At 41.6% G+C, this 19,848-nt stretch overlaps 1 protein-coding gene across 2 annotated transcripts in view; it reads right to left on the bottom strand.

The window, feature by feature from the left end:
• HYCC1 (hyccin PI4KA lipid kinase complex subunit 1) overlaps positions 1–13,007 on the bottom strand; it is a 74,797-nt gene extending 61,790 nt beyond the window's left edge. For both annotated transcript variants that reach the window (XM_075922215.1, XM_075922217.1), the window contains exon 1: positions 12,856–13,007. The gene's annotated coding sequence lies outside the window, so the exon portion shown is untranslated. The remainder of the gene's footprint in view (positions 1–12,855) is intronic.
• Positions 13,008–19,848: the final 6,841 nt, after the last annotated feature.

Below are 19,848 nucleotides of genomic sequence, written 5' to 3'. Positions count from 1 at the left end.
AGTGTGTTCGTAAGTCGGGGAGTGGCTGTACTATTACAACCCTAATCTGGAAGACAGGAACTTGAAGCGAGATTTAACATTCATATATTTTACAAAAAGTTCCTGATGTGCAATATAAAAATCTGTTCACTTTAGGGAGTACACAGGAGCTCTCCTTCAATTCTTTTAAAAATAAATTGTATAGATACATATTTATGTAGTCTGAAATTGCGAACAATTACTACTCCCTCTATAAGACCTTGGCTTTTTTATTTGGTCAAGTCTGATCCACTTTTACACAAGAGGACAAAGGGAGGCTGTCACCTTCTAGCAGCCTCTAATGCATCCATCAAAGTTTATGACAGTTAAGTGAATACATCAGGAATTTTCATATTATACAAATTATGCTATTTGTAAAGTTTGCTAGAAAGGAAGCCTTTTTAGGTTCAAAAGCCTTTGTGAATTAGCCATTTTCTAGCTCATCTTGTTTTTCATTTAATAGCTGTATTGGCTCTCAACATTCCTTCTTCCCATCTACATTATAATCTAAGCATAAGCATAAATCTGATTCTCAGCTTTCAACTACCTAATGTTTCTAACATAATGCACAGCTCCTTACCATTGTTTGGTGCTTAAGAATTCAGAGCCTAGATTTGTAGAACCAATACTGGGATATTGGAAACTGCGGTGAACATTTCAATGCAATACTTAAAAAAAAAAAATGTTCATTGGGGCAATACAGCATTTGTGTATTCAATTATTTTAAAAATGCAATGTGTTAAAGAACCACATTCTCACCTTACCATTAAGTATAACATGCATGATGACTAGAACTAGAGATGTTAGATAGCAGGTAATAGAATATGAATTCTTAGTGGTTAAAGGACTATTCTATAGTCCCCAGAGGCAGGGCCAGCAGCCAGTGAAATTCAGCCCCACACCCAGATATCTCCCTGCCACCTCACGGGGTGCAGGGTGCCAGGTGGGAGCCATTCTGTGAGGGAAGCCAGTTTAAAAACTAGTTTCCTTCACAGAGCAGCTGCCTGCTGCCCTGCGCCACTGACTCTGATACAGAGGCAGCAGTGTGGGGTGGCAGGAACCCATCCACAGGGAATCCGAGCTCCCTGCAGACAGAGGCTGCTGGAGGTGAGGTGGTGGGGGAGGCTGCTGCTGCAAAGGCACTTCTGCCCATTGTGGGCCCAGACTCGCTGTGGACAGAGACTGCTACAGCAGCAGCAGCCCCTGCCCGTGGGGAGCTTGGACCTCCTGCAAACAGGGTCTGCTGCTGTGAAGCAGCCTCTGCCCATGGCAAGCCAGGGCCTGCTAATAGAGGCAGCAGTACGCAGGGGCGGGCAACCAGGGTGCTGGTGCTTGGAGGAACAGGGTTTTAAGCCAGCTCCCCCAGCACCAGCTCATGCTCCCCACCACTCCTTGCTGTCTGACATGGGGGGGAGGGAAGGTGGGAGGGGAGGATGAGAAAGAATGCAAGTAGTCAAGAAGATTAACCAATGAGCCTAAGCTTAATAGTTAATTGTCTACTCAACTACTCTTTCACATCCCTAACTATAACAGCGTGCAATATGCTTGATTAGGAACTGAAAGTCAAATGGTGCCAAGGAACAATACTTTGGCCCAGATCAGTACAATAAAAGCATTCATTGGCAGCTTTTCAAAGGGACATTATTAAGGGCCAAAAGCAAACTATTCCACTACGTAGGAAAGATAAAAAGTATGGCAAGAGACCACCTTGGCTTAACCAGGAGATCTTACATGATCTAAAAATAATGTGAAAGTGAAGCCGCAGCTGAAGCAGTTATTGCTCATTAGGGCCCAGTTGGGGGCTACATAAAGAAGGGATCCTGAAGAGAGCGGTGAGGACTTACTCTGGCTGGAAAGCAGGAGGGACCCAGCTGCCTGGGAAGCAGGAGGCTTCCTGGAGCTAGAGCAGTGCTGGGGAAGGAAGACAGAGCTAGAAAGCTCTTGCCAGGCAAGCTCCCAGGCTGCAAGGCCTGAAGCATGGTCTGAGGCTGCTAGGGCTGCAGAGAGGCAGCCAGGGTAGGCAAAAGCAGTAGGTTCATACCCCCTTGCCAAGCATGAGTGGCATTTCAGACTGCAGTTTGCCCCTGAGGCAGTGGGTCAATGAGGCCAGGAGGGTATAGGGGAACTCGGTGTTCCCTGGGAAGGGAGAACCCTGGAGTGCAGAAACTGATAAAGACCCCACCCCCCAAAAGGGGGTCAAGAGACAAGTGGGTACTGCCATAGGGCAGTGTCCTGAAGAGGATACTGCAGTCTGTATGTGATGCGGGTCCAGAAAGGAGAGTGAATTGAGGACATGGGGAAACACTAGCCAGAGGGAGGCATCCAGCAAGCAAAGAAAAGTTAATTCCCAGAACTACCAGCAGGCGGTGCCATGGCAGTGATTCCGCTCTGTGATGGAGAAACAGTAACAGGAAACTTGGCAATGACAGAGGTACTTAAAGGCTTCTTTGTTTCAGTTTACACCAAAAAGATTGATGGTGACAAGATGCCTAACACAGTGAATGCTAGTGAAAATGGGGGAGGTTAAGAAGTTAAAATAAAAAAAGAACAAGTTAAAAATTACTTAGAAAGGTTAGATGTAAGTTACCAGGGTCTGATGAAATGCATCCTAGAATACTCAAGGAGCTCCTAGAGGAGGTATCTGAGCCTTTAGCTATCATCTTTGAAGTCATGGAAGTTGGGAGAGATTCCAGAAGACTGGAAAAGGACAAATATAGTGCCCATCTATAAAAAGGGAAATAAGAACCCAGGAAGCTACAGACCAGTCTGTCACATTACCGAATTGGAGGGAAGCAGCCAGATCGCTGCTGCACCCCTAGGTGGGGGTGTTGGCCCCAGAAATTGGTATAAAAGGGAGCCATGTGGGGTATTGAATGGGAGCTTATTGTTTGCTGATCTTATGTACGCTATTTATGTGAGTGTATAATGTCTGTGTGTGTAGGTAGGAATCTGTAATCTGTGTGGAAGCTGAATATTTCTCTGAATGTGGTTAAGCATTGCTATGGACAGGCTGATTAGCCAGGCCCTGTAGGACAATGGCACTTGATGGGCCAAGGACACACCCAAAGAATGGGGGCTGTCACCTGAGAGCAGCCAGCAGGAAACAGAGATTGGCCTCTGACCAGGTGACCTGCTGCATACAAGAAGAGGCCAGGAAGGAGGTATAAAGAGGCCATGTGGTCGATGCCATTTGGTTCTCAGCCCAGCACTTCATCCCAGAGGCAGCATTGCAGGGATTGAAGAGCCTGGAAGACCTGTGAACCCATCCTGATGCTTAGGATGTGCAACAAGAACTTTTAAACCAGCAGCTGTAACATCTCTGGTAGAGCCTGCATCGAGGACTGGGAGATTCGGTGCATGTAATGTACTATTCTTTAACAACCTTACTCTCATGCTTTTCTTTCTTGCGATAATAAACCTTTAGTTTTAGATTCTAAAGGATTGGCCCAGCGTGATTTGTGGGTAAGGTCCAGAGGGTAAATTGACCAGGGATCTGTGGCTGGTTTCTTGGAACCCGACAGAACTTGTTCGGGGTAGGTGGGATTGGGTGCTAGGACCCCCCACCTGTGTATGAGGCCCGGGGCCATCTGGGGCACGGATATTGCTGGGGTGTCGGAGGGGTTTTGCTCGTGAGGCATCAGGCAGGCTGCTGAAGCGCTCTGTGGGACGGGTTTGTGGCCTGTTTGGAGAGGTCACCAGTCTGTGGGCTGTAAGGAGCCCCGGATTTGAGCAATTCGCCCTGAGCGGACGCCCTCAGCTGTGCCCAGACACGGCCCGGTCCGTCACAGAGTCAGCTTAACTTCTGTGCCAGGAAGATAATGGATCAATTAAGAAATTCATGATGTTGTGCAGCATGTTCCCCGTGGAGGCCATGTTCAAAGGATCCCACCCACAGGCTGTGTGTTGAAGCCCTGCGTAAACCCAAACCACACCACGGGCCACAGGTCACATGCGGCCCACGGGTTGAGTAGCCCTGCTTTAAGTTAGGATAAGAGGAAACTGTATACAGAATTTGGTATACAAATTCTCTTATTTAGCTCTTAGCTCTTATTTAGGAGGAGTTCTTGAACAGACAGACAGTCTCTCTCAAGTATATAATAGATGCTGTTCAGGGGTTTGAAAAGAAAACACATACAGAGCCACATAAGTTATACCAATAGAATGTTGTCTTCATGGATACGTATGTTACTGGGAGAGCTTCTCCAACTGACGCAAAACCCATCTCCACAAACAGCAGTAGTTATGTTGATGAAGGCACTCTTTCCTGCCAGCACAGAGTGGCTACACAAGCAATCTTAGAGTGCAGCTGCACTGAGACCACTGTAAATTCGCTAGTCTAGACATGGCCTTACTCACAATGAATAGCACCTTACTCCTCAATCATATTGATTTTGATGCAACTGCTTAAAGAGAGTTTAAAAGCAGCAAAAATCTGGTAGTTAGCAGTATTATCACCTAATTAACGTCTTGTCCATGTTTCCATAGGCTATTGCTAGACATAAACAGAAATTATTGATTTCTAAGAGCAGAAATGAATTCCAACTAAAGGATATAAAAATTAACAACGTTAGTTTGTGACACAGGAGCTAAATTCAGTCTTCATCTAAAGTAGAGATAAAGGGAAACAGCAAGCTAATAATGAGAATAAATCAAGTTTCATTTAACTATTTTTCCCCCAACATCTGCATTCATACATTTATTAAACTATACCATTAAAAAAGGTTAAATATGCACTTTACAGATACCTTTAGAAGGTATGTGAATCCTGTGCTGCCTCTGAGTTCATATATCACCATCTCATTCAGGAACTACCGGGGTTCAATTAAGCTAAGGGGAGATGAGCATAATTTCTCTACTTAACTTTCTTGGACATACTTCATGAACACTGACTCTGAATAATGTCCATACCTCTATCAATACAAAAAATTCTAGACCTACGTTATTTTATACATACTGTTAATGCTATATAAAATTTTATGTATGAATACATTAGTAGGTTTGAATTAGCTATTTTATTTTACAATATGTTTAAGAAAATACTCAAGAGCTAAAATACAGGAAAATGACAGACCATGAATTGTCGATAAATGCTGTTCTGTGTGCTTTAAAATAGTAGCATTATCTGTTACAAACAGAAGAAAGAAAACCTTGAACTCAGGCCTTAAGGCACAAAAAGATTTTCAAATTTTTTAAGTTGTCTTAACCTTTGAAGGACACTGGATGTAGCTGCAGCGTTCTCATATAAAAAAACATTGGCAATATTTTTACAAGATAGTTGTAGATAGGCCACAAAGAAATACGACTCACCAAAAACATTTTTCTGTACTTCAGACAATGCAATCTATGCGCCAAAATATTATTATAATATTTTAGTAAGAAAAGTTAATTTTAGTTACAATATCCACTGAAAGGACATTTCGGGGAAAAATTTCTTCTAAGATTTATATAGTTTAAGTTATGTACAGATAACACACGTGCCTGCTCCAAGGAAGATAGCAAGTGCTATGTCTTATAAATGATCTTTGCTTTTGTCAGAGGAATTATTCAGTCAAAAATGACCTTAGACTCTCCTTGAAGTGTAGCAGAAAGCACTAGAGTATATTCCCAAATTACTGCAAGGACTGGCGAAGTGCCCAACTTTCAGTCTTGTGCTTAAGTAGGACTTATCTACTTCTCTACCTCACATCCTCTCTCCCTTTTTACACCTCTCAAGCCCCTAATCCCAGCTCAGAATGTTTGATGTTGCAGACTAATCATATGACCCATTTTTCCCTTGATGGCTACTGTATTGTGGCTGTCTGTTAAGCTATCACTAGGAAGGTAATGTTACTAAGAAGTAGTAACCAGAAAAAGTTCTCGTTGGTATTTAAGGTTTTTTGTTTTGTTTTTTTTTTAAACATTTTGACAGAAGAGACTTTCACTGCCCATGGTCTAAATTAATAAAGCATAACCATTATGCGTCCTGAGATTCAATGATGTTTTAAAATATCTGTAACTCTTCACTAATTCAAATTCTCTTTCTTCTCCACATGTCCAGAGCTGAAAAGTTTCTTATTAAAGTAGAATTAAAATCTGAAATGTTACAACAGTCTCTTTATATTGAAAGTATTTCAGAACCATGTTTTATTATGCAAGTTTTTAGTTCTAAAGTTAAATTATCTTTTAAAAGTTTTGAATGCCAAGTACTCCTCCAGTTCTTTCAAACTTGTGAAAACAGAAGTAGTCAAAATTAAGAAAGTGGGGTTTGTTTGGCATTACTGACATACAAGTTTTATATAATTCTAAACGGTGTTTGTTACTCCAAAGGGTTCAGTTAATTTATCTAAAAAAATTGCACTACTAAAATAATTACAGAATACTTGTAAAGTTTAAGGAATTTTATATTATTGCTGTAACTGAAATTCTCCAGTAGGGCAATTGTAGTTTCTATTTTACATATTTTGAAATAGAAGAAAAATAATTAAATGGTTTTGTGTTAAAATTGGACTTGTAGTAACATTCCCTAAAGGGTTTTGTGTAGTAATCTTAAGTACCGCTATTAATTTTTTACAAGGTGAAGCTATTTTTATGCACAATCCATCACCAGGATGAAGTTAATGTCTTAGTGAAGCATAAACATTTATCCAGCACAAACAGCAGGAAGCCATAAGAAACATAATGGTTTTAGCACTGAAGTGAATTAATTAGGATTGTGCGCTATTTCAAATCATACTGTGCTGTTTAATTAAAAGGTTAACATAGATTTTTTTTTAAAAAGAGCCACCTTACCCCTTGTGTAGATTGAGTGCATGTCCACAAAAAACAAAGGAAGCTAGTAAAAATGTACAAAAATGTACAGCACTAGTGTAATTGTTTTGCTGTTCAACCAATATTACTTTTAATTTCTTAGCCATGCTTTCCATATAACTTTTTTCAGGGAGGTCAGAGAGGGAGGAAAATGTCTTATTGAGATATAACCAACATTCAATCTCTCTCTCTCTCTAGGTCCTCCACAGCAGTGGTTATTTAGTTTACTCTCTTTGTAGTTCTCATTTGTGCCTTCACTCACCTTCTCAATACAGAAAATGTAATGGGATTAAGAAATTGTCTTCCCCCCCCCCCCCTCCCCTCCCACATACTACCTTGGGGCATCATCTATTACTATAAGTAAATTTATACTTCCACTAAACTGACTAATAACTTTATTCTACTCCCAGTAATTTTATAGTCACGTATAAACTGGAAAGAAAGTCACTGAAACAGGACCCATCATTAGGCATGGTGAAATATACAAATCAGAATTCACCTATTGGTTGTAATGTCTCAGGCAATCAAGAGCACATTAACAAACATTAAGGGTGTGAAAGTCTGGGCTCATTGGTTAACCTTCACAGTTACACATACACAAGGGGAGCCAGCTTAAAAGCCAGCTCCCTGTGTGTACTGGCTCTCGGGGAGCCACCTGTCCACCACATGTAACCACTGAAAATTTCAGCATATACGTGGCTAAACGTATTTTAACATCTCTATTTAACATGGTGATGAATGTGAAGAAACGTCTGTAAAAAGACAAACTAAATACTACAATTTTACGAGACTAAGACTGCCTACTATTTTTATGCCTTTGATTCGGACTGCAATTCCAATTCGGGCACATACTGCACAGCAGATTTAAAAAATATCCAAGAAAAAAAATCTCAATTCTAGTAGGAGTATCCAGGACATTAACATAACATGAACTGAAAGTTTGCTGTAATTGACAATACACCCAAAAGATCTCACTGTTTGTTTGTTTTTAAATGTTGTGCAGTAGATGTTCAAGTTTTGTTGTTGTTTTAAGTCACAAACAACCAAGCCAATTAGGCATGAAGCAATTCTCCAAACAGCGTCACTTGTGGAATTTAATGTACTCAACCTACACACACCCATATACTCTATCATATCATTTGAGAATGTATTTTATGTACCTTTCGAGCAGGTCTGATGTGGAACTGTCAAGTGGTATTATAAGCCTTTAAATGAGGTGAAACAACAGTACCCAAAATGCCAAAGTGTCATTTTTGCAACATACCTATGACTAAATTTAATAAACAATAAAAACTGTAAACAACTTAAAGTGGTATTGGTCAAAACTTGATGTGATGTAGTATCGTCAAAGCTACCAAAACAAATGCGTTCGAAGACATTGTATTGGTTTTGCATGAGCAACTATTTTTTAGCAGCCGGGGGGCTGGATCCACTGGCTTAGTGGGCAACATCTGGCCTGGGGAAGCTGTCTTGCCCTACTCCCTCCCCAGTGTAAGAGATAGCCAAATAATAGTAACGCTACTGTAAGCAACACTATGGATATTTACTATTTAGCTATATCATGAAGACATCATAGTAGTTAGAACTCTGTCCTATACTAACAATATGCAATAGCCAAATGATTATTATGGCATCTTCAGTGCTTGTGGTCTCAGACTAATTAAATTTTTTTTTTTTTTTTAAAGGACAGATTTCCCTCCCCATGCCAACTGCATCACTTCAAGACAGAAAATCCTATACAGAAGGCTTCATATTTGTCCAGTTAGGACATATCTGCTGTAACAGAGGCATCCGGGCACCCTTGGGACCTGATCAGTGCCGAACCAGAGAATTGGCTGAATCACACAAGGTCAATATCATCTAGCAGCATTACCAACACTTCCACTTCTTACTGGGCTCTTACAAGACATTGGGGGTAAATGAGAGCTAAATAACAGCACACAACACCAAGTGCAAGGACTAGCAACGGTAAAACTTTATGGGACTGCAGGAAACTTGGCTATACCCACGATAAGTGGACGTCCAGCTAACTAAAATCATGCCAGACCACAGACATTGCCAGACCAGAGTGTGCTGGACTAGAGAGGTTCAACTTGTACACATAAACAAAGTCTAAAATGTTGAGGGTGAGCACATAAGATCCTATGGACTGCATGCAGCCCGTGGCCCACAGGCAGCCCACCACTGGTCTAGTGCAACCCTGAGTTCTAGTGTACTTTCTACACCCAGAAATTTTAACATTCAAATCTCAATTAAAAATTTAAATTTCACTTTAAGAGCTCAAGTATCAAGTGTGCACTGAAGGCTTTAACTTTTAAATAAAAGCTCCGCCTTAAAATTATTGTTCTTCCTGTTATAATTCATGCAAATTCAAGACTTTTCATTTGCTACTATAGGAAGCATAATTAGTAAATATATTCTATATATTTAGACTTCATCTTAAACAGGAAAAAAAGGTGCATGGGTTAATTACCATGTTTACACTACAGGCAGTCCCCGGGTTACGTACAGGATAGGGACTGTAGGTTTGTTCTTAAGTTGAATTTGTATGTAAGTCGGAACTGGTACATATTGTAGGGGAAACTCTAGCCAAACATTTTTTTTAGTTTTGGATAGCATAGGGAAAGGTTAACTCCCCTCTAATGTTTGTTTTGCTGTCTGTTCCCCTGTTCAGAAGATTTCACATCTATTTCTGTCCCTGTGACAAACTCAGGACTAAAGGAGTAACTCATCAAATACCAAACAGCTCTGCACCATGCTTTGAGCTAATAGCTTTATTTCCACACACCACCCAGGGTTCTAGGAGGAGGGTCCTTTTTTTGCTAACACAATGAGGCCAGCACTTTGTTTGTTTTGGTGGAGTCTTTGTTTGCCCAGGGAGCCCAGCATGTATAGGGGGAGGAGGGGCGGAGAGGCTGCTTTTGTCTGCTGTTCGGCAGCCTGTTGCTCAGGGGAGGGGGCAGCCTGTTGCTGGCAGGGGGGGAGGGGGGAGGCGTGCAGGATGCGAGGCCGCGGGGGGGGGGGGGGCAGCGGGCGTGGGGAGGCACTTTCCCTCTGCCCGGCAGCTCTGTGGGATCCCTGTCCCTGTGGCCAGCTGCTGCAGGCAGAGGCCAGTTGGAGCCAGCCGAAGAGGAGGAGAAGGTGGATTCTAGGACCCAGGTGAGCTAGCCCCGGGGACGCTGCTGCGCTCCGGGAGCCCGGCATGTATAGAGGGGAGGAGGGGCAGAGAGGCTGCTTTTGTCTGTTAGGCAGCCTGTTGCTCAGGGGAGGGGGCAGCCTGTTGCTGGCAGGGGGGTGGGGGGGGGCAGCGGGCGTGGGGAGGCACTTTTCCTCTGCCCGGCAGCTCTGTGGGACCCCAGTCGGAGCTGGCCCGAGGAGGAGGAGGATCCTAGGAGCCAGGTGAGCGAGCCCCGGGAATGCTGCTGCGCATGTGCGGGAGTTGCCTCACCCCGTTCGTATCTAGGGATCCGACGTAAGTCGGATCCACGTAAGTCGGGGACTGCCTGTATAGCAGCGACAGCTGCATAGCTACAGTGGACTTAATGTAGATGCTTCCTACAATTGATGGAAGGAATTTTTCCCACTGATGTAGCGGATGCAGTAGCTGGGTTGATGGAAGAATTCACTTAAGTTTTAGCTGTACACCAGGCCTAGTACAAAGTAAAATCATAGTTGTACAATGTTGTAACTATGTTGGGGTCCCAGGATACTAGAGACACAGTTGGATGAGGCAACATCTTTTATTGGACCAACTTTTGCTGGTGAGACTCATGAACTGGTACTTAAGGCCAGAGCAGACTATCATGATTATCATCTAGTCTGGTCCCTGAACATTGCAGGCCACAGAGCCTCACTCAACCGCTCCTGGTTGTGTTACTGAAGTCCTTAAATCATGATTCAAACACTTCAAGTTACAATAGTTTAAACCTGCAAGTGACGGAGGCTGCAGAGGAAGGTGAAAAACCCCAAGTGTGTCTGTTGAGATTTACTGTGGTATTTGTCACCACTAAAACAACAAAATTGAAGATTTAACTTGCAAAACAATAGAGAATTAAACCTGATATGTTAAAGGAATGATATACTATGAAGAGTGGACTAAAGCAGAGATTCTCAACTTGTGGCCCGCTTGTGGCCCAATCAGCAAGCAGTTGCAGCCCATGTAACACTCTCAGTTCCTTGCAGGTAGTATATATATATATATATATATATATATATATATATATATATATATTACGTGCATGTGATCCACAGAAAACAAAGAGTTTCATATGCAGCCCACAGTGGAAAGTAGGCTTAGAACCACTGGACTAAAGTATATTCCAAATGTATTAATATGTTAAAGTCAGCTTGTATCCCAAAAATAGACCACTAATTTATTTTTTTTAAATGCCTTGGAAAGGGGTCAGTTTCCAGCATACTGTTTTAAAATAGAAATGTTTGTCAGATCTCTAATGTTACAACATGGTCTGCTTCACATATATTCTTTAATATGCCATTTTTTGTACCTATTTTGAAGTATGAACTTACAGCTTAATGGTGGATTTTGAGCAGTCTTGATATCTGCATCTGTATCTTTCAGTTATCCATTTCCTTCTTACAAACTCCCCAAATATTGATTTCACTATGAGCAACCTAAGTTGTCAAAGTGAGTAGCAAATCAGAGCAGTCACACAAACCCTCCAAATACATGAAAAAGAGCAGCAGCCAGCCAGCCACCTGACACTTCTAAATGGAAAATAATGCCAAAGGCTTTTCAAGACAAGATAAAGTTAGATTAGAAGAGGGGCAAGTGCAATAGTTTCCAGGCCTAGAAACTTAAAACAAAAAGTCTACATTAATTTTTTAAAGAGATCAAATACACAGCACAAAATTTAAGTTACCTAAATTTAATGTGTGAGCAACTGGATGCAGGAAAATACAGTCACCAGCTATTCAACAATTGGAGCTTTTTCTGCTACCTTCATATATCTGCCTGAGTAGACAGAAATCAATGCAGAAGAGGAAACATGCTAGAGTGATTAGTGAAAATTAATCTGCTTTCATTAATGTAACCATCACTGTACCAGATTGGTTTTTAAATCTTTGCATAAAGTTATTACAGATGCTTAAACAAAAACATGAACAGAAGTGACAAAGGAAGCAGAGACTGAACATGAAAAGCAGAAATTCTACAAGTAACAGCCCATCACAAATTGACATTTGAAACATTCAGCCTAGTGAAACAGAAGAGATAAATAGCAGCAGCTTCTTTGTCTCGTCTGTAGCAGACTGCAAGCACTTGAAAGCACAAGCTGTCTTGTCTACGTTTGGTGAAGCAACATGTACAGCTATTTATTAATAAGCCATCACCGCAAGAGACCATTCGCTTGCGTCTCTGGTCTGCCCCCATCTTTGCGTGAAAGGAGACCAAGAGACTCGCAACCTGTGAAGGCGTGAGCCAGAGACCAGCGGGTCAACCAGTATTAATAACCCAAGTGCCACAAGGAAACACACGCGCGCGCGTCCTCTCCTAAAGGAAAACACGCGCAGGCCCTGCACCGAACTCTTCGCGAGGCGATGGGCAGACAAGCCGCGGCTTAAGCTGCCGGCGCCTCGGCTTTCCCCATCTAGCAGGGGGTTCGCTGCCGAGCCGCCTGTCGGGGCGCTGTGCGGGGGCGGCGCTCCCAGACCCTACCCAGGCGGCAAGCGCCTTGGGGCAGAGACTCTCGCGCTCTCCTCGCTGCCAGGAACACAAGGCGACAAGCCCGGCACGGCACCAGCGGTCAGGCCAGTACTCGCCCCTGCGATGACCCCGGCCGGCCGGGCTAGGCAGACAAACCCCAGCTGCCGGCGCAGCCAACCCCGCCGCCCGGGCGCCCCGCATGGGCGGGCAAGCCGGGGCAGCAGCACCCGTCGGGCAAGGGCGGGGAGAGCTCTCGGACTCGGGAGGGAGGCCGGCCGGCACCTCCCCAAGCTACCGTTACTCGGCGGTTCCAACCGTCCCAACGGCCAAAGTCTCCCATCCCCGCCGGAAAAGTTCCCTCCGCCCGAACGGCCGCTAGTCAGACTCACCCCTCCCGCCAGCGCTGCCGCAGCTCAGGAATCCGCCTGGCCCGCACCCGGAACGGCGCTGTTCTCTGACTTACTAGCCTGGGGCTGGCTGGCTGGCGGCGAGGGGGGAGAAAGGGAACGACCCCGCCCAGGCTGGCCCTGCCTGGCTGCTGCGTCAGCCAATCCCGAGGCGACAAGATCACGCTAGCCTATGGGATTGCAAAGAGGGCGGGATTTAGAACGGGCTCCCTCCCCTTTTTCCACGGGCTGGGGCTGTCCTGTTTGACGAGCGAGGGGAGAAGAGGGAGGAGGCGGTGTGTGGGCGGGGATAAAGGCTGTGGGCGTGGTTTCCAGACTTCTCTCGACATCTGATTGACAGCAGAGCCTCTGTCAGCAGAGTCTTCTGGGGTCTGGGGTGGTGGGAGTGTTGTTCCCGTGCGCCCGCTGGTGCAGCTGCTCTGCGTCGCTTACAGTGTTAGCACTGCACGTGGGCTTCATAATCTGACCTATCAAGACACCGGGGCCGGGGGCCTTGACAGTGCGATGCTGGGCTGCCTGGTGCACAGAAGAGGAGTGGAGAGTGCAGACTTGCAGCAGCGGTTCAGCACTTCACATGATGGAACCCATAAACATTAGCGTCTTTGACGACCTTAAGGCGTGGATTTCAGGAGAACTAATGGAAGCAAATCCTTTACTTTCGCTTCACTCTTAATCAGAGACAGGCCCAAACCACAAGATGGGATCCATCATCCAAGCCACCCTGGGGATCCTGCTTTGAACTGCCAGGCTCCCTCTGTACAATATGTACCACTTTCTCCTTTACTAACCCTTCTTAAAACTGGCTAGTGTATGTAAAATAGCAGCTGCTATGGCCACACACCCATCCCCATCTTGTTTTGCCTAGTTCTGTTGCTTTTGGTAGTGCATTTAAATCAGGGCAAGTACTCTGGCTATGAAATACACTTAAGTTGTAATGCAAATGATTAATAACCAAATAGCTCTACACTCCCTGATTCCATTCAGGAAACATGTCATACTCAGATAAAACATTATTGTAATGAAATTTCAGGAAGAAATGAAAGAGCTTGATCTACTTTAAGGACTGATGCTTCCTTTTTCGGATACAACTTGGCAAAAACAAAATCTACTCAAGATAAAAAAAATTGTCTCAAATTTAAAACTCATAAAAGTATAGACAATTTCCATGTATTAAAAAACCCACTAAGGACCAATAAGCCAGAAATGTGTTAATTTAAATGTTAAATCAGCATTCAGGTACATTTGTGAGGTAACATGAACAGCCACGTATACTTGTATTCCTGTTCTTTATATCTTAGCCAATATTTATAATTGTTCAGAAATAAAAATAAGGATGACAATGTAGGCAAATTATTACTTAAAGTGATCTGAAGTATCAGTTATACAATACTGACAAATAGGTGCTCATAATGGAAGCACTAACAGACCCTTACACTAGAGCATTCAGAAACCTGAGAACCCTTCGCCTTTAATCTCTTCCATTTAAAAAGAATAAATATTTAATGTCGATCAGTGTTGTCAATTATTATGTACATGTGCAGTGTCTTTTTATCAACCCCCTGGAAGCAACTGTGATAGACTATTTCAACTTTGTATCAATTCTAAATTAGGCTTTCTTCAATCTCAGATATTCTCATTACAAAACCTTCATTGTAAAAAAGAAAATGTACTTCTCTTTTACAAAGGAAAGATTAAGTGATAAAGTCAATTTGTGTTGTTACAGTGATGAAGAACAAGAAAAAAATAATTTTTGTATATGGTCATTTCTTTTTACAAGTAACCATTTGGATTGTCATGCAGAATTATTTTAAAATAAAATTGAATTCAGTTTATCATTTGCAAGAGTGCTATGAGGACTAAGTATTCACTTTGAAAGAATAAGGATTAAATGAGACACTGTTTATTAGTGCAATTTTACACATAATGAAACTAAGGCATAGAGATTTTGACTTGCCAAGAGTTAAATGATAATCAGCATCAAACCCAGCATTATAACTCAGGATTGACACTTACTCCATCATGCTGATTTCTCAAACAATTATTCAATTCAAAGCCCCGTCATTATATTTCATATGGACAATATCAGTGGGTGAAGTACACCTTATGTCTGCCTTAGTGGGTACCTCTGTTCACACAAACTCTGTTGACCTCAGCATATGTCTGAGATTCATGGCTCTTGTTGCTGGATTGGGGTCATAGCCAGGTGCAGGTCTTTCTGTATTTATCTATTCATATCTTAGTTGTTGAACTGGATATATGCTTGTATGTCTTGACATAAATACATGTAGAAGTATATAAGCCAATGCATGCATCAGATTATTTTATATTTCTAGTAACATCTATGATTACTTTTAAAAACCTGTGCTTTTTTAAATATTTATGTCTCCTTTGCTCAGTTATTCATCCCTGCCACACTCTTAGGGCATGTCTACACTACACAGAAGATCTACATTGCTGCAGTCAATCTTCTGGAGTTTGATTTAGTGGGTGTACTATAGACTAGGGATATAATAGTGTAGTCGATTAAACAATTAGCTGATAAGCAAAAGCTAATAGGTTAATGCTATAGACCAGTGATCCCCAATGCATTTATGTGCGCCTGCCGAGTGACCAGGGCTGGCCCAAGCCCCTCTTGTGCCCCGGGCCCCAGGAGTGCAGCGCATGCACAGTGCCAGCCCTGGGCGCAGGCACGGCCCCGCCCCTGGGCTCCTAGCAGCCCCAAAAGGTTGGGGATCACTGCTATAGACTACACACATTACGCCCTCTTCCCTCTCCCCTCCCTCCCCCGCCAGTAAATTTTTTAGCAGGCTGGCCAGCAGCCTGGCTCAGTCCTGGCTTGCAGTGGGTTCAGGACCTACTCCTGCTGCAGCTCTGCATTTAAAGTGTGTTAGCAGCTAGGGGGGCAGGCAGCCCAGCTCAGTTCCAGCTTGGACAAGGCCCGAGAGCTTAGACCCCGGTCTCCCCCCCCCCCCCCAGTAGCTGCTGCTGCTGCTTCATCAGAGGCAGCAGCATAGGGCAAAAGGCAGCCGGTCTGTGAGGGGAGCTGGTTTTTAAACTGGCTCCCCTTGTGGACCAGCTCTTGCCTGCCACCCCATGCTGTTGCCTCTGATACAGAAGCAGCAGTGCGATGTGGCAGGGGACTTCCTCGGAGTGAGGCCAGAGCACACTGGCTGCCAGCCCCACCACCATGGACTATAGAATAGTCGACTAACTGATAAGAATTCATGAGGTTACTAAACTATTCAATTAACTAATATTTAACATTCCTAATATAAACCCACTAGATCAAATTCAGAGGGCACCCCCATCAGCGCCACTAGTCCTACTCTTTGCAAAAAGTACAGGAAGCCGTCAAGAGCATTTGCTCCTGTCGACCTCCTGCCACGTGGACAGGGATTTAAGATATGTAACTCCAGCTATGTAATATCTAGTGTATCTTACTTGGACCTTCCCAGGTAGTATAGACCAGGCCCTAGTGTGTTACCACTCAACATTGTGAATTCAATACAAGTGATTTTCCTTACCCAGGCTGGTAGCCAGAAGTGTGTCTTGTCAACCCTAACACTTCATGGTAAAGAGGAATGGGGACTGTTATAAAGAATAATTTTTGGAACAACCAAGTAGTGGTTTATGCTTATTTAAGATAAAAATAAAGGCTAATCTTAGGAAGAGGATACATTTGAATTACTCCTACAGGGCTTGATTCTTCAATTTAGACCTATGTATGCGAGAGGAGATTAAGATATATGTGCACTGAATTAGATGGATACTTCACCTGCATGCAAGAAGGTAAGTTTTATTTTTAATGCTATAGTTTGAGAGAAATTTAGAAGCAGCAACCATCGTGTATTATATTTATTATATTGTTACTGAAGAGTTATAACAGTTATGAGTAATGGTGTTATGAATCCTTTACAATGATAGAAATAGGAATACCTCACACTAACAATGCTGAGATTTTAAGTAATATTATCAAAATAAATTAGTTTACTTTGTATTATCTTAACAGGTTTTAATGCTGTTTAAACTATTTTGGTGTTTCAGGCATTTTAAATGGCTTTTCTAGCTATAGCAGCTTTGTAATGTTATTAATGGTCCATGCACTTTCGCAAGAGTGTATGGATTCTTATTTCAGTAATCAAATTTTATTGCCAGGTGCACGTGTGAACCAAATTTATTACATAGCTTTTTCTCATATTCATTGCAGCTCCCTTATCTCTAGCAAAGGGCCTTTTCAAATTACCCAACAAGAGTTTCTTTCAGACTGAATAGGACTACAAAGAGTAAAAACTTCCATTGTACTTCCACTGATAATTGTTAGTAGTGCTGACTTTAAGTGCTCCAGAAAGTTGTTTCATTATAGGTTTCAGAAAATAATTTTCTTCCCCAGGAAAATAATTTCTAACCCTCATCATCACTTGTTTTGTTAGCGGTTCTTTCTGCACTAAGATTTTAATTTTAATTGCTTATAGTTAGATTGCAAACTACAATGCATTTGTAAGCCTGTTTTAAAAGCAGAAATCCATGATAAACTATATACTTAACTGTAATCTGAGGTCATATGATTAGATACCCGGTGCTCAATTCAACTAACAATACATTATTAAAATAAAATAAAAATTTCAAAAGACAATCATTCTAAAAACATATCAAAAGACTAAAAATAATAAAAGTGTGCACCAAAAAGTCAAAAATAAAGTTTTAATCTAGCAATGTAGGAGAAAGATTGAATGGCTAAGTACTATTCAAGGTAGTTGCTAACTGTTCTTGAAGCCTCTGGCACCCATCCCAGTCAAATCGAACTTTCAAAAGCCTTTCTAACCCTTGCAATACAAATACAATGCACACGTGGATGTGTTTGTATATGTATATGCATGTGTGTGTGATAGTTGAAAACAGACAGACAAGAATGGTGGCCGTTTAATAAAAAGATTGTCTAATAATAAATCTGAGCCTTTACTATGGAAAATTGAAAGTCATAGCTGGTTATATTATCAAATCTTAAATCAAATGTATACCATATGAGACATTATAGAGGATATTATTTAGAGAGGGATACTGAAATTGAGACTCTTAAGACTTTTTGTTCTTGGGTCACAATTCAAATCTAGGTCAGGTCAGTTGGAAGTCATTACCAATCTGATGGACATTGATGGCATGTGTGAAGGGAGTAGTCATTCTTCAGTTCCCAGCAGAAACTTATGCACATCTCAGAACCAGATTCAAGGCAGATACCCATTGGAACCTTGGTTACCCATTGGAACCTTGGTTAGCAATCATAAAAAGATCAAGGACAGAGGCCTAAATCATGCAGACTCTTAACCCTGTAAGTTATTCCATTCAATGTAACTATTCACTTCTGAAGTTGCTTTCATGCTAAGCAGCTGATTGAAGGACCACTGAAGTCAATAGAATGACTTCCATTGAATTCAATTAACTTTGGATTGGGACCCTTAAAGTCCACTAAGCTGAAGCTTGAATGAACTACATTCTGAGCCTCGAAATCATTCTTCTAGGAGAGTAAGACATGGTAGTGGAAGATTGTGTGAAAGCTTGCAATTCCCCTACCTGTGTTGCATTGTCTTGTAGATTTATAGAAAACTTTAGTCTGCTGGACTATCAGTTTGATATCTTTCACAAGAAAATACATTCAACAACAACAAAAATCAGAAGAAAGCAGAGCTGGGTGGGAAACAGGATTTCTATTTTACAGAAATTTCTAACATTTCAAAATTTTCTTTTGTCCTGAATTGGAACAAAGTCAAAATTCCCTACCAAATGAATACCTATTATATAGCTTTTGGATTTGCTTGTGTAAAATAAAGTCATACTTCGTGATTATCTACAGCTACCAAATTTTGCATAAACAATCCTGCCACTTAAATTAGCGTAAAACATTTTGATGTCATTGAATCAGCATTTTCTGACAGAATACTGTTCTGGAAAATGTTTGACTTGCTAACTTTATAGTAGTTGCTTGGCAATCAAACAAAAAGATCAAAGATCATAGAATACTAGTTTTATTTTTATAATGTCATAAAACATTTTATATCACAAAAGCAGAACAACTAAAACAGTTAAACATTTTATTGATCAGTTGACTGTAATTATGGTCCTCTTAAAGGAATATTATCAGATTTAAAATCATATATTGGTACAGCAGTTTTAAAAATCATTTCCTTAACTTTATAAACAAATATTATTGAATCTGAAAGAATGTTTCAAACAATGTACTGTAATATTATTTTTAACACATGCTTCTTGTATCCTTCTTGCAGTTCACTTGCACTTGTCTCAGACAATGGAAATACACAAATCTATTTTACATTTGTCTCTATATAGTTTCTCTTTCCAGGTCTCAAGCTTGCATAATGGTGCAATATCTGAGGTGCAATTACTTCAGAGGAGTATATACTTCCTTTTTTAAAAAACATGCCATTGCAATTTAAAAGAAAATAATGGAAGCTTTTTTACAGGTTTTCAAATAATTTTCACAAAACCCAGATTTAGGGTCAGATTTGAGCTGATGGTGTCTCTTTAAAGGCCAGTTCTCTACACTTGACGCTACATGTCAGAATTTCACATAAATATGATTAACAGATAATGTTCATAACCTTGAAAAATAGTAAGCAATAAGTCCGATTTTGATTAAATACTGCAGGGAAGCATCTGTAAAGCATCTAATAACATCAAAAGCTATTAATTCCGCTGCCACAAATTCCACTCCTATTATATTGTATGACAATGTTAAAAAATGCAACAACCAAATCATAACACATGTAAACCAAGAATAATATGTTCTTACTTTAAAAGAGATAGAAAGTCATTCGCTGCTCCCTCTCAGACTTTAGAGAGCACACTGGGTTGTAGTTTGGATGATTATTAGAGCCAATGTGAGATTAAAAATGAATTCTTACTTTTGCAGGGATAGCGCCACAAAGTAAATTATTTGTGAGTAGTATGTCATGCAATTGA

The sequence above is a fragment of the Pelodiscus sinensis genome, chromosome 2, assembly GCF_049634645.1.
Source record: "Pelodiscus sinensis isolate JC-2024 chromosome 2, ASM4963464v1, whole genome shotgun sequence".
NCBI classification, from domain to species: Eukaryota; Metazoa; Chordata; order Testudines; family Trionychidae; genus Pelodiscus; species Pelodiscus sinensis.
This window is presented reverse-complemented; position numbering and strand designations above follow the sequence as displayed.